Below are 12199 nucleotides of genomic sequence, written 5' to 3'. Positions count from 1 at the left end.
AGTACCATGCTGTTTTGGTTACTGTTGCCCTGTAGCATAGTTTGAAGTCAAGTACCATGATGCCTCCAGCTTTGTTCACTTGCTTAGGATCGCCTTATTTATTTGGGCTCTTTTTGGTTGCATATGAATTTTAAAATAGTTTTTTTCTAGTTTTGTGAAAAATATCATTGGTAGATTAAGAGAAATAGGACTGAATCTATACATTGCTTTGAGCAGTATGGCCATTGTAATGATATTAATTCTTCCTATCCATGAGCATGAAATGTTTTTCCATTTGATTGTGTCATCTCTGATTTCATTAAGCAGGTTTTTGTAGTTCTCCTTGTAGAGATCATTCACCTTTCTGATTAGCTGTATTTACTCCTATTTACTATTATTTACAATACCTATTGCCTAAGTATTTTATTCATTTTCTGGCAATTGTGAAGGGGATTGCATTCCTGATTTGATTCTCAGCTTGACTGTTGTTGTTCTGTAGGAATGCTAGTGATGTTTCTATGTTGACTTTGTAGTCTGAGACTTTGCTAAAGTTGTTTATCAGTTTACAGAGCTTTTGGGCTGAGACGATGGGGTTTTCAAGATACAAGATCATGTGTCTGCAAACAGGGATAGTTTGACTTCCTCTCTTCCTATTTGGATGCCTTTTATTCCTTTCTCTTGCCTGATTGCTCTGGCCAGGACTTCCAATACTATGTTGAATAGGAGGGTGAGAGAGGCATCCTCATCTTGTGCCACTTTTCAAGGAGAATGCTTCCAGCTGTTGCCCATTCAGTGTGATGTTGTAGGCTGTGGGTTTCTCAAAGATGGCTCTTATTATTTTGAGGTATGTTCCTTCAGTGCTTAGTTTTTTGAGAGTTTTTAACATGAAGTGCTGTTGAAATTCATAAAAAGCCTTTTCTGCTTCTATTGAAATAATCATGTTGGTTTTTTTTCTTTACTTCTGTTTGATATGATGAATCACATTTATTGATTTGTGTATATTGAACTAATGTTGCATCCCAGGCGTAAAGCATACTTGATCATGGTGGGTAAGCTTTTTGTTGTGCTGCTGGATTCAGTTTGCCAGTATTTTGTCAAGAATTTTTGCATTGATGTTCATCAAGGATATTGGACTGAAGTTTTCTCTTTTTGTTGTGTCTCTGCCATGTTTTGATATCAGGATGATGCTGGAATCACAGAATGAGTTAAGGAGGAGTCCCTCCTCCTCAGCTTTTTGGAATCATGTCTGTAGGAATGGTACTAGCTCTTCTTTGTACATCTGATAGAATTCAGCTGTGACTCTGTCTGATCCTGGGCTTTTATTGGTTGATAGGTTATTTATTACTGCCTCAATTTCAGAGCTCATTATTGGTCTATTTGAGTTCTTTCTCATCTTTGTGGGCTTATGTTCCTTCAGTCTTTGAAGCTGCTGACCTTTGGATGGGTTTTTTCTTTTATCCTATTTGATTGCCTTGAGGGTTTGATTATGGTATAAGGTGGATTCAGTTTACTGACTTCCTGGTTCAGTCTTGAGAGAGTGTATTTTTCCAGAAATTTATCCAGTTCTTCTAGATTTTCTAGTTTATGTGCATACAGGTATTCATAATATTATCTGATGGCTATTTGTAATTCTGTGGGGTCAGTGGTAACACCCCTTTTTTGTTTCTAATTGTGGATCTTCTTTTTTTCTTTATTAGTCTAGCTAGCAATCTATCTGTTTTATTAATTACAAAAACTAACACCTGGATATGTTGATCTTTTGAATGATTTTAATTGTCTCAGTCTCCTTCCATTCAGCTCTGATTTGGGTTATTACTTGTCTTCTGCTACATTGGGGCTTGGTTTTCTCTTGATCCTCTAGTTCTTTTAGTTGTTATGTTAGGTTGTGACATTGAGATCTTTCTGACTTTTTGATGTGGGTGTTTAGTGCTATAAATTTCCCTCTTAACAATGCCTAAGCTGTGCCCCAGAGATTCTGGTATGTTGTATCTTTGCTCTTATTACTTTCAGAGAACTTCTTGGTTTCTGCCTTAATTTCATTGTTTACCCAGAAGTAACTCAGGAACAGATTATTCAATTTCCATGTAACTGTATGGTTTTGAGTGAACTTCTTAGTCTTGATTTCTAATTTGATTGTGCTGTGGTCTGAGAGATTGGCTGTTGTGATTTCAGTTCTTTCAGCATTTGTTGAGAAGTGTTTTATGTCTAATCATGTGATCAAATTTAGAGTACCTACCATGTAGCAATGAGAAGAATGTATACTCTTTTGTCTTTGGGTGGTGAGTTCTGTAGATATCTACCAGATCCACTTAATTCAGAGCTGAGTTCAAGTCCTGAATATCTTTGTTAATTTTCTGTCTTGATGATCTGTCTGATATTTTCATTGGGGTGTTAAAGTCTCTATTATTCCATGGGAGTCTCTTTGAAGGTCTCTAAGAACTTGCTTTATGAATCTGGGTGCTCTTGTGTTGAGTGCATATATATTTAGGATACTTAGGTCTTCTTCTTGAATTGAACTCTTTGCCATTACATAATGCTCTCTCTCTCTCTCTTTTTTTTTTTTGTCTTTTTTGATGTTTTTTGGTTGAAAGTCTGTTTTGTCTGAAATTATGATTAGAACCCCTGCTTTTTTTTTCTGTTTTCTATTTGCTTGGTAGATTTTTCTCCATCCCTTTATTTTGAACCTAAGAGTGTCATTGTATGCGAGATGGGTTTCTTGAAGACAGCATACCATTGGGTCTTCATTCTTTATCTAACTTGCCATTCTTCACCTTTCAATTGAGATATTTATCCTGTTTACATTCAAGGCTGGTATTCATATGTGTGGATTTGATCCTGTCATTATGATATTAGCTGATTATTATGCAGACTTTTTATGTGGTTGCTTTATAGTGTCACTGGTCTGTGTACTCCAGTGTGTTTTTCCAAGGGCTGGTAACAGTCTTTCTTTTCTATATTTAGTGCTTCCTTCAGGAGGTTTTGTAAGGCAGTCTGCTGGTATCAAATTTCTCACATCATTTGTTTGTCTGAAAAGGATCTTATTTCTCCTCTGCTTGTGAAGCTTAGTTTGGCTAGATAAGAAATTCTGGGTTGGAATTTCTTTTATTTAAGAATGTTGAATATTGGCCCCCAATCTCTTCTGGCTTGTCGGTTTTCAGCTGAGAGGTCTGCTGTTAGTTTGACAGGCTTCCCTTTGTAGGTGGCCTGGCCTTACTCTCTAGTTGCCTTTAACATTTTTTCTTTCATTTCAACTTTGGAGAATCTGATTATTATGTGTCTTCAGGATGATCTTCTTGTGAAGTATCTTACTTGGGTTCTCTGCATTTCCTGAATTTGAATGTCTGTTTCTCTAGCTAGGTTGGCTAAGTTCTTGTGGATGATATCCTGAAATATGTTTTCAAAGTTGGTTGTACTCTCCCCATCTCTTTCAGAGACACCAACGAGTCATAGATTTAGTTTCTTTACATAATTCCATATTTCTAGGAGGTTTTGTTTGTTCCTTCTCATTCTTATTTCTGTACTCTTGTCTGCCTGTTTTATTTTAGACAGCCAATCTTATACCTCTGAGATTCTTTCCTCTGCTTGGTCTATTCTGCTATTAATACTTACGGTTGCATTGATAAATTTTTGTAGTGTGTTTTTCAGCTCTATCAGTTAATGTTCTTTTCTATACTGCCTATTTTGTCTGTCAACTCCTGCATCATTTTATTGTGACTCTTAGCTTCCTTAGATTGGGTGTCAATGTACTCTTGCATCTCAATGATCTTAATTCCTATCCATATTCTTAATTCTGTTTATGTCCTTTCAGCCATCTCAGCCCAGTTCAGAACCCTTACTGGAGAGGTGGTATGCTCATTTGGAGGAAAGAAGGCACTCTGGTGTTTTGAGTTGTCAGGGTTCTAGCACGGGTTCTTTCTCATCTTTGTGGGCTTATGTTCCTTCAGTCTTTGAAGTTGCTGACCTTTGGATGGGTTTTTTCTTTTATCCTATTTGATTGCCTTGAGGGTTTGATTATGGTATAAGGTGGATTCAGTTTACTGACTTCCTTTTTGGAAGATTTTAGGAAGCCAACACCCAGCTCCCAACTCCTGGACTGGGAGGCGCCTCTAATGCAGGTGGACTTGTATTGGGCCCCGACTTTGGCTCCTTGATGTTAGGAATCCACTGCACTGGGACGGGGGGAGGGGTGGGCAGTGATGCGCTCCTGGACCACTGTGCACTACACTCCAAAGGGTGGTGTCAGCCAAAGCATTTCATAGTGTTGTGGCAAAGGGATCTGTCCTCATTTGCACATGCCAGCAGCAGCAGTAGCATGGCAGGGTGCATGCTCATTGGCTGTGGCAGGATGCTAGCGGGTACCACGGTGCCTGCCTCTGTGCAGACATTCACTACAATGGTGGAGACAATGTGGCTGGTGGGGGTTCAGGGGGCCCCTGTTGGCAACTGTGTGTGAGGTCATGCTGGTGGTGGTGTTGGAACAGGGACTGGGTGCTGGTGGGCACAGGTCTGTGTGCTTTCTCTGTGCGCCACAGGAATAGTCACTCAGGGTAGGGGAGGGTATGTTGTTCTCTGTGCCTACTTCCTCTCCCAAACCAGTGTTGGCACAAGGGCAAGGCACTGGCAGAGGAAGGGCAGGCTGGCTCTGTGACCATCAAGGCTCCAATTGCAATGGCAGTTGGTGAGGGAAAGGGAGGTGGACTGCACTCCTGCTATGGCAGTGGCAGGACAGAGTGCATGCACACACTGTTCTGACTGGCAGGCAAGGAAACCAAAACCTGCCTGTACATGCAAATGCTGGCAAAAAGATGTGCAGGCTTGCTCTGGGCCCAAGGGAAGCTGCAGTGTGGGGAAGGAGTTGGGGGACTGGTGCATGGCCGTGGAGGCCCCAGTGCTGGAGCTCTCCACCACTTAGTCATTGTCTGCCAACACAGAAGGTATAATGTGGGCCCCCAGAGCACCAAAGTCTGCCTCGCAAGCAGGCACGGCCAGGATGGGGCCCTAGGAGAGGCCAGCAGACCAAAGGATGCTCAAGTCAGACTGGCCCCATCTGACAGGCAAGACTGTCTTGCAGCATCCAAGTCCAAGAGTTCCTCTAAGGCTAATGTTTCCTGTGGGAGCAAGTCAAGCTTAGGAGGTGGCCATCCCTGACCATGCTTTATTAAAGACACTCCCGTGCCAAACCCTCTGGGCTCCACTTCAGCTGGCATGCTGTCCCTACCACTTCTCTAAGCAGCTCTCCCTGCCAACTCAAGTGTCCATGGTGGTCAAGGGGTTGGTCTCCTTCTGCCAGGATTCCAGAGGTCCATGGCAAGAGCAGGTCGCTCCTTGTCAGTTCAATTCATTCATTTCCCTGGATTCGCTGGAGGCCAGAAATGAGTCCTAGTGTGTAGCAGCCTGGTGCAGGGCTTCCAGGTTCTTTCCCCTTCAGCCCAGCTTCCATGTCTTCCCTCTGTCCATTCTCAGTGCCTTCCTTCTGAAGATCTGTTAGTGTGCCAGTTGTCTCATTCCCTTGGTGGCAGCTGTTTCAACTGACTGCATCTAGTCAGCCATCTCGCCCCCAATATCCAGTTCAAATTTATCCTCTTGAAGGGAGAATACATTTTAGTGAGTATATAAGTTTCTTCATGAAGAATATGAAGGATTTTATCCAAGATGTACTAAATTCTCCAAACTTATGAGCATTATTTTTGACCAAGTTCCCCATGGCTTTGATATTTTTGCAACAAACATGTCAATGTTAATTAGTCTTCAATAGTCAAATTAGCTGAACTGGGCTAGCCTGGTTTCTTTCTTTGTCACAAGGAATTATAAATATTTCCATCAATCTGTCAGTTCAGAAGGGAGTTTTGAGTGATATATATAGAGGTTACTAGTGGGAAAGGAAGATCATATCAACACGATGTGAACAGCAGAGTTGACATTAATAATTAGCAGAATTCAAAATATATTCCCTTCAACTTATGTCCACTTAAAACTAAATAAACAAATGTAAATATTATGTATATATATTTATATGTTAATGTCTTTATAAGTGCTGTAATCAGGTCTCTAAAAGAAACAATAGAGTCATTAACAAATAGCAGATTAAACCTGCAGTTAGTTGTCTTGTTACTATCTGAAAGAGTTCTTAGTACCTAGAATTTAAAAATCGGTAAGGGAAATTACTGTTCTTTTAAGATGTTCACCTTTTTGTTTTGGTGAAGTTTAGTTTACTTCTTGAGAAAAGTCAAGAATTGGACTGAAGTCATAGTCTATATTCAAAATCTTAAAATATATCTAACTAAAACAGCTATTTGCCCTGACTCATTATACTGTTACAAACCATTTTAAACACAAGCTAGCTTTCAGTTATGTCCAGAAAACGTAGATTCTATCTCATTAAGTAAGCATGCTGTTAATAAAGGGTTAAGAGATAATTCATGATTTACATAAGGGGAAAAATTGATGCAGCCCAGTTTGACCTAGGATATTTGAGCCTACAGGTCAAATGGTTTCCCCTGTAGAATAATGCCCTTGACTTTGTTGCATTTCATTGAGGCATCGGTTTAACTAAAACTTGTTTGTCTGTAAGAAATGAAAAAATAGCAACTGACAACACTAATAATAAACACAGAGAGTTTAATCTACTTCTCACAAAGGAAAGTAACTGCAGAAAGAAGGCAGGCAAATTTTCCTTACACCTACTAAAAGAAATCTGCATGGGCTTAAGTCACAGTTACTTAAAATTTTTAATTATAAACTAGAGTATTGTCTTTCTCTTATTCAACATGTCACTATTTTCCAGAAACTGATAGGCAAATAGAATTTATTTTCTAGTTATGTTTCATACAATAACTAATTTTACAAAATAAATAAGTGAAATAGAATTCTTATGCAGGAATGAACATTCACCAGAGGGCACTATACTGCATAAAAAATGAAAAGCAAAATTCTTGCAAATAGTGTATGCAGTTTAAATGTGTAAGGATAAGGAGGCTGTGATTCTCCAAATCATTCCAAAATAAATAAAAAGACTTACTTTAAACAAAAAACCTAAAAACACTGACAGGGCTTCCTTTTTCAAACTTCTACAGAACTTAAGAGTTTGTGTCACATGTTCTGGAACAAGTAATTATGTTATTTTGTTATTTCATGTGTGCACACTTTGATTACCCTACAATATTCCTTGAAGATAGGAAACAGGAGTAGATCATTTACTTACTGGCAATTGAGTATCACTGTTCTAATCCTGAATACATTAGTGAACACTACTTGTTAAATTTATTTTAGACAGTTACATAGAGTTAACAAAGTTAACAATTTATAGCAACAATGCACCAAATCTCTATCGCACATTTGTAAAGGAAGACTGAATCTTTTTCAAATATTACTGTTGTTAATTGCCATCAACTAAACATCCACTATGTAGCTGGTCCTGTGTTAGGCTTCACATATACACATACACTAAAGTCATGCTGATTGCAAATAGACTGAATAGTCAAAATTAAAAGCAGCTATTTGCATGATTTAATATTTAATAAAAAATTAATTATAATGTTTCAATCAAGCTCAATACTTATTGAGCATCTACTATTTGTAAGGCACTGTTTTGTAGAAGAATCAAAACAAACAAGGTGCCGGGCACGGTGGCTCAAGCCTGTAATCCCAGCACTTTGGGAGGCCGAGGCGGGGGGATCACGAAGTCAGGAGATCGAGACCACCCTGGCTAACACGGTGAAACCCCGTCTCTACTAAAAATACAAAAAATTAGCCGGGCGTAGTGGTGCGCGCCTGTAGTCCCAGCTACTCGGAGGCTGAGGCGGGAGAATGGCGTGAACCCTGGAGGCGGAGCTTGCAGTGAGCCCAGATGGCGCCACTGCATTCCAGCCTAGCCGACACAGCGAGAGTCTGTCTCAAAATAAATAAATAAATAAATAAATAAATAAATAAATAAATAAATAAGGCTTGTTTCTGATTTCAAGGAGGTAAAAACTTAGAAAACAGCAATCACATGCACAAAGTGCCATTTTCTTTAGCTATGGCTTTTGATCTTTGTTCTGTGAAACTTGCCTGTGTGTAAAGCTGAATCTGCATTGAAGAACACCGAACGGATACTATACACATCTGGGACATCAACAGAGATGAGGCCAGCACCTAACAAGAGTGAGAGTGCATATGAACCAACATTGCCTCACCTACCAAGCACAAGTCAAAGAGTCAGAAGTTGCAGGGAAACACAGTAAGAATAAAGAGGAACTAAAGTTGAAAAAGACTGATCAGTAAAGATTTTTTAAAGGTTTATTGGTTTGTTTGTTTGTTTTTTAAGATGGAGTCTCTCTCTGTCACCCAGTCTGGAGTGCAGTGGCGCAATCTCGGCTCACTGAAACCCCGGCCTCTTGGGTTCAAGCAATTGTCCTGCCTCAGCCTCCAAAGTGGCTGGGATTACAGGTGCCCACTACCATGTCCGGCTAATTTTTGGATTTTTAGTAGAGACAGGGTGTCACCATGTTGGCCATACTGGTCTCAAACTCCTGACTTCAAGTGATCCGCCCGTCTTGGCCTCCCCAAAGAGGTGGGATTACAACTGGGAGCCACCGCACCCAGCCTACAAAATGTTCTGAATTAGTTTTGTTCTTAACTTTTATTTTAGGTTCAGTAGTACACATGCACATTTGTTATATAGGCAAATTGCACGTCACAGGGGTTTGGTGTACAGATTTTGCCACCCACATAATAAGCATAGTACCTTATAGGCAGTTTTTCAGTCCTCACTCTCCTTCCACCCACTACCCTACAGTGGACCCCAGTGTCTGTTGCTCCCTTCTTTGTGTCTATATGTACTCGAGGCTTAGCTCCCACTTACGATTGAGAACATACAGTATTTGGTTTCCTGTTCTTGTGTTAGTTCAGATAGATTAATGGCCTCTAGCTTCATCATGTTGCTGCAAAGGGCATGGTCTTGTTCATTTTAATGGCTGTGTAGTATTACATGGTGTATGTATACCACATTTTCTTTATCCAGTCTACCGCTGACTGGCATTTAGCTTGATTCTATATCTTTGTCATTATGAATGGTGCTGGAATGAACATACATGTGCATGTGTCTTTAGGGCAAAATGACCTATATTCCTTTGGGTATATACCCAATAATGGGATTTCTGGGTCAAATGGCAGTTCTGTTCTAAGTTATTTGAGAAATCACCAAACTGCTTTCCACTATGGCTGAACTAATTTACATTCCTATGAACAGTGTATAAGTGTTCTCTGTTCTCCACAACCTTGCTAGCATCAGCTTTTCATTTTATTTTATTTATTTATTTATTTTGAGATGAAGTTTTGCTCTTGTTGCCCGGGAGGTAGTGCAATAGCGCAATCTCAGCTCACTACAACCTCCGCCTCCCAGGTTCAAGCGATTCTCCTGCTTCAGCCTCCCGAGTAGCTGGGATTACAGGCATGAGCCACCACCCCAAGCTAATTTTGTATTTTTAGTAGAGATGGGGTTTCTCCATGTTGGTCAGGCTGGTCTTGAACTCCCGACCTCAGGTGATCCACCTACCTTGGCCTCCCTAAGTGCTGGGATTACAGGCATGAGCCACTGTGCCTGGCCTTTTACTTTTTAATAATAGCAATTTTGACAGATATGAGATGGCATCTCATTGAGATTTTGATTTGCATTTCTCTAATGATTAGCAACATTGAGCATTTTTTCATATGCTTATTGGCCACGAGTATGTCTTCTTTTGAAAACTGTCTGTTCATGTTGAAGGAGTAAGAGATATGCATTAGTGGAAATGAATGAAGAGGGCTTTCCAAGAAAGAACGCACCTTGATTCAGGAAAATTGAAGCAGATTAAAACGTCTACTGAAAAGCATCCATGATAGAAATGAGTAATGAAATAGGAATATGCAGCAGACAAAAAGCAGGAGGAGTTAGAATAGAAGTTTCTGTAACCATGAAAAGAACAAAACTGTAGAGAATTGGATGAGAGTGCAGAAAGGGGACAGTCTCAGAGACATTAACAAGTAAGAATTAGCAGGATTTGGTATTATAGTTTAAATATAAAAGAAAAAAGAAATGAAGTTTTTATTTTACTTTTTGTTATTATTATTATTATTATTTTGAGATGGAGTCTCACTCTGTCGCCCAGGCTGGAGTGCAGTGGCATGATCTTGGCTCACTGCAACCTCTGCCTCCCAGGTTCAAGCGATTTTCATGCCTCAACGTCCCAAGTAGCTGGGATTACAGGCTCATGCCACCACACCTGGTTAAATTTGTATTTTCTGTAGAGACAGGGTTTCACCATGTTGGCCAGGCTGGTCCCAAACTCATGACCTCAAGTGATCTGCCCTCCTCAGCCTCCCAAAGTGCTGGGATTACAGACAAGAGCCACCATGCCCAGCCAAGAAGTGAAGTTGTAAAAAAAAATGTAAGATTACGTGACACTATTAAAAAGTTCAAAAAAGGAGAAAGAGTGGTCATCTGGTAGTAACAAGATGATAAATTTCATTTTTAAGATGTTTCAATACCAGAAAGACATTAAAATGAGTATTTTCTATTTTAATATCTTGTTTATTCCTAATCAGTTACAACTTATATAATATTTTTACAGTCAATTTCTGTACCATAGCCTAAGAAAAAGTCTTATTTATATCATTTTGGTTTAGCTACTCACTTAGTAACAAATATGCCCTAACTTCACGGCCTTCAACCTAAACTAACAAACACGCTACTTTATATAATTCATTCTGAGGCTATTATAGCTCCATGTTGCCTATTATTTTAAACATGCCTATCTGCATATGCTGTTGTCCATTGTTTGAGCCTATCAATATGATGGAGTCTTAAGCAATTAAATTAATTACATTTGTTCATTGACACGGTTGATTGAAGTTGAATGTAACCAAACACCCCCAAACACCCCAAACTATCTTCTTCCTACTTACTATAATTAGATTTGAATTCCAGTGATATAAACAGTAATGTGGATGGCCTAATGCACTCAGATACTTCTGCTAGAGCTGAAAACTAACATACAATGTCAAATTTTCTAAGGACTACTAACTACCCACACTTTCTTTCTTTTTTTTCCATATTTTAAAAAATAATTTATTTATTTATTTATTTATTTTTATTTTTTATTTTTATTATACTTTAAGTTCTAGGGTACATGTGCATAACGTGCAGGTTTGTTACATATGTATACTTGTGCCATGTTGGTGTGCTGCACCCATCAACTCGTCAGCACCCATCAATTCATCATTTATATCAGGTATAACCCCAAAGCAATCCCTCCCCCCTCCCCCCTCCCCATGATAGGCCCCAGTATGGAGACCTATAGTGCTTTGCATACAATTTAGCTACTTTGGTCCTTAATCTGCTCGAGACAAATTCAAGCATTTTACAGAAATTTTAAAGTGTTTCCAAATCTTTTCCAACAACTGTCCATTGATTATATAGATATTCTCTATATAAATACTGAGTCACTTTGAACTAATCTTTTACTAGCTTTTCTGGTAAGATCTTCAATGAGTAAATGTTGACTATCTACCATGTGTTCGGTCATGTGCTAGATGCTGTGGAAAGAAAATGGGACTTAAAGCATGTGTGGTTTTCCTATTGCTGGTAAAATAAATTACCACAAACTTAGTGGCTTAAAATACCACAAACTTACTCTCTTACAGTTCTGGAGGGCAGAAATCTAAACTCAAGTGTAAACTCAAGGTGTCAACAAGGATGGTTCCTTTCAGGGATAATCTGTTCCCTTACATTTTTCAGTTTGTAGAGTCCTTCTTTGCATTCCTTGGCTCATGGCCCCTTCCTTGCATCACTCCAACCTCTTGTTTCTATTGTCACATCTCCTGCTACTGACTCTGTCCCTCCTAGTTTGGTCTTAAAAGGCCCCTTTTGATCATATTGGGTCAACATGGAAAATCCGAGATAATCTTTCATATTAAAGTCCTTAACCTTAATCACATCAGCAAAATCCTTTTTATCACATAGGTAATATTCACAGGTTCCAGAGATTAGTACAATTTTGAGGAGCCAACCACAGGGCACATCATTTTTTAAAGATAATAACTAATATCAGACACCCTATTTGATAAGATCAGTGGTCTAGCCACAGATAAATACTTTATCCTAAGCCCCAACAGAGAACACTTCCTCACCTGTAATGAGACCAAAGGTTAGGAGTAGAGAGCAACACAACTTTTCCCAGCTGATAATTCACCCTGAGTTTCA

At 39.3% G+C, this 12199-nt stretch overlaps 1 protein-coding gene across 1 annotated transcript in view; it reads right to left on the bottom strand.

Moving 5' to 3' along the window:
- LOC105527042 (dachshund homolog 2-like) overlaps positions 1 to 12199 on the bottom strand; it is a gene marked incomplete at its 3' end in the record, with an annotated part of 623452 nt that overhangs the window by 566351 nt on the left and 44902 nt on the right. The gene's annotated exons all lie outside the window — the stretch shown is intronic.

This window comes from Colobus angolensis, unplaced genomic scaffold, assembly GCF_000951035.1.
Source record: "Colobus angolensis palliatus isolate OR3802 unplaced genomic scaffold, Cang.pa_1.0 Scaffold603, whole genome shotgun sequence".
NCBI classification, from domain to species: Eukaryota; Metazoa; Chordata; class Mammalia; order Primates; family Cercopithecidae; genus Colobus; species Colobus angolensis.
This window is presented reverse-complemented; position numbering and strand designations above follow the sequence as displayed.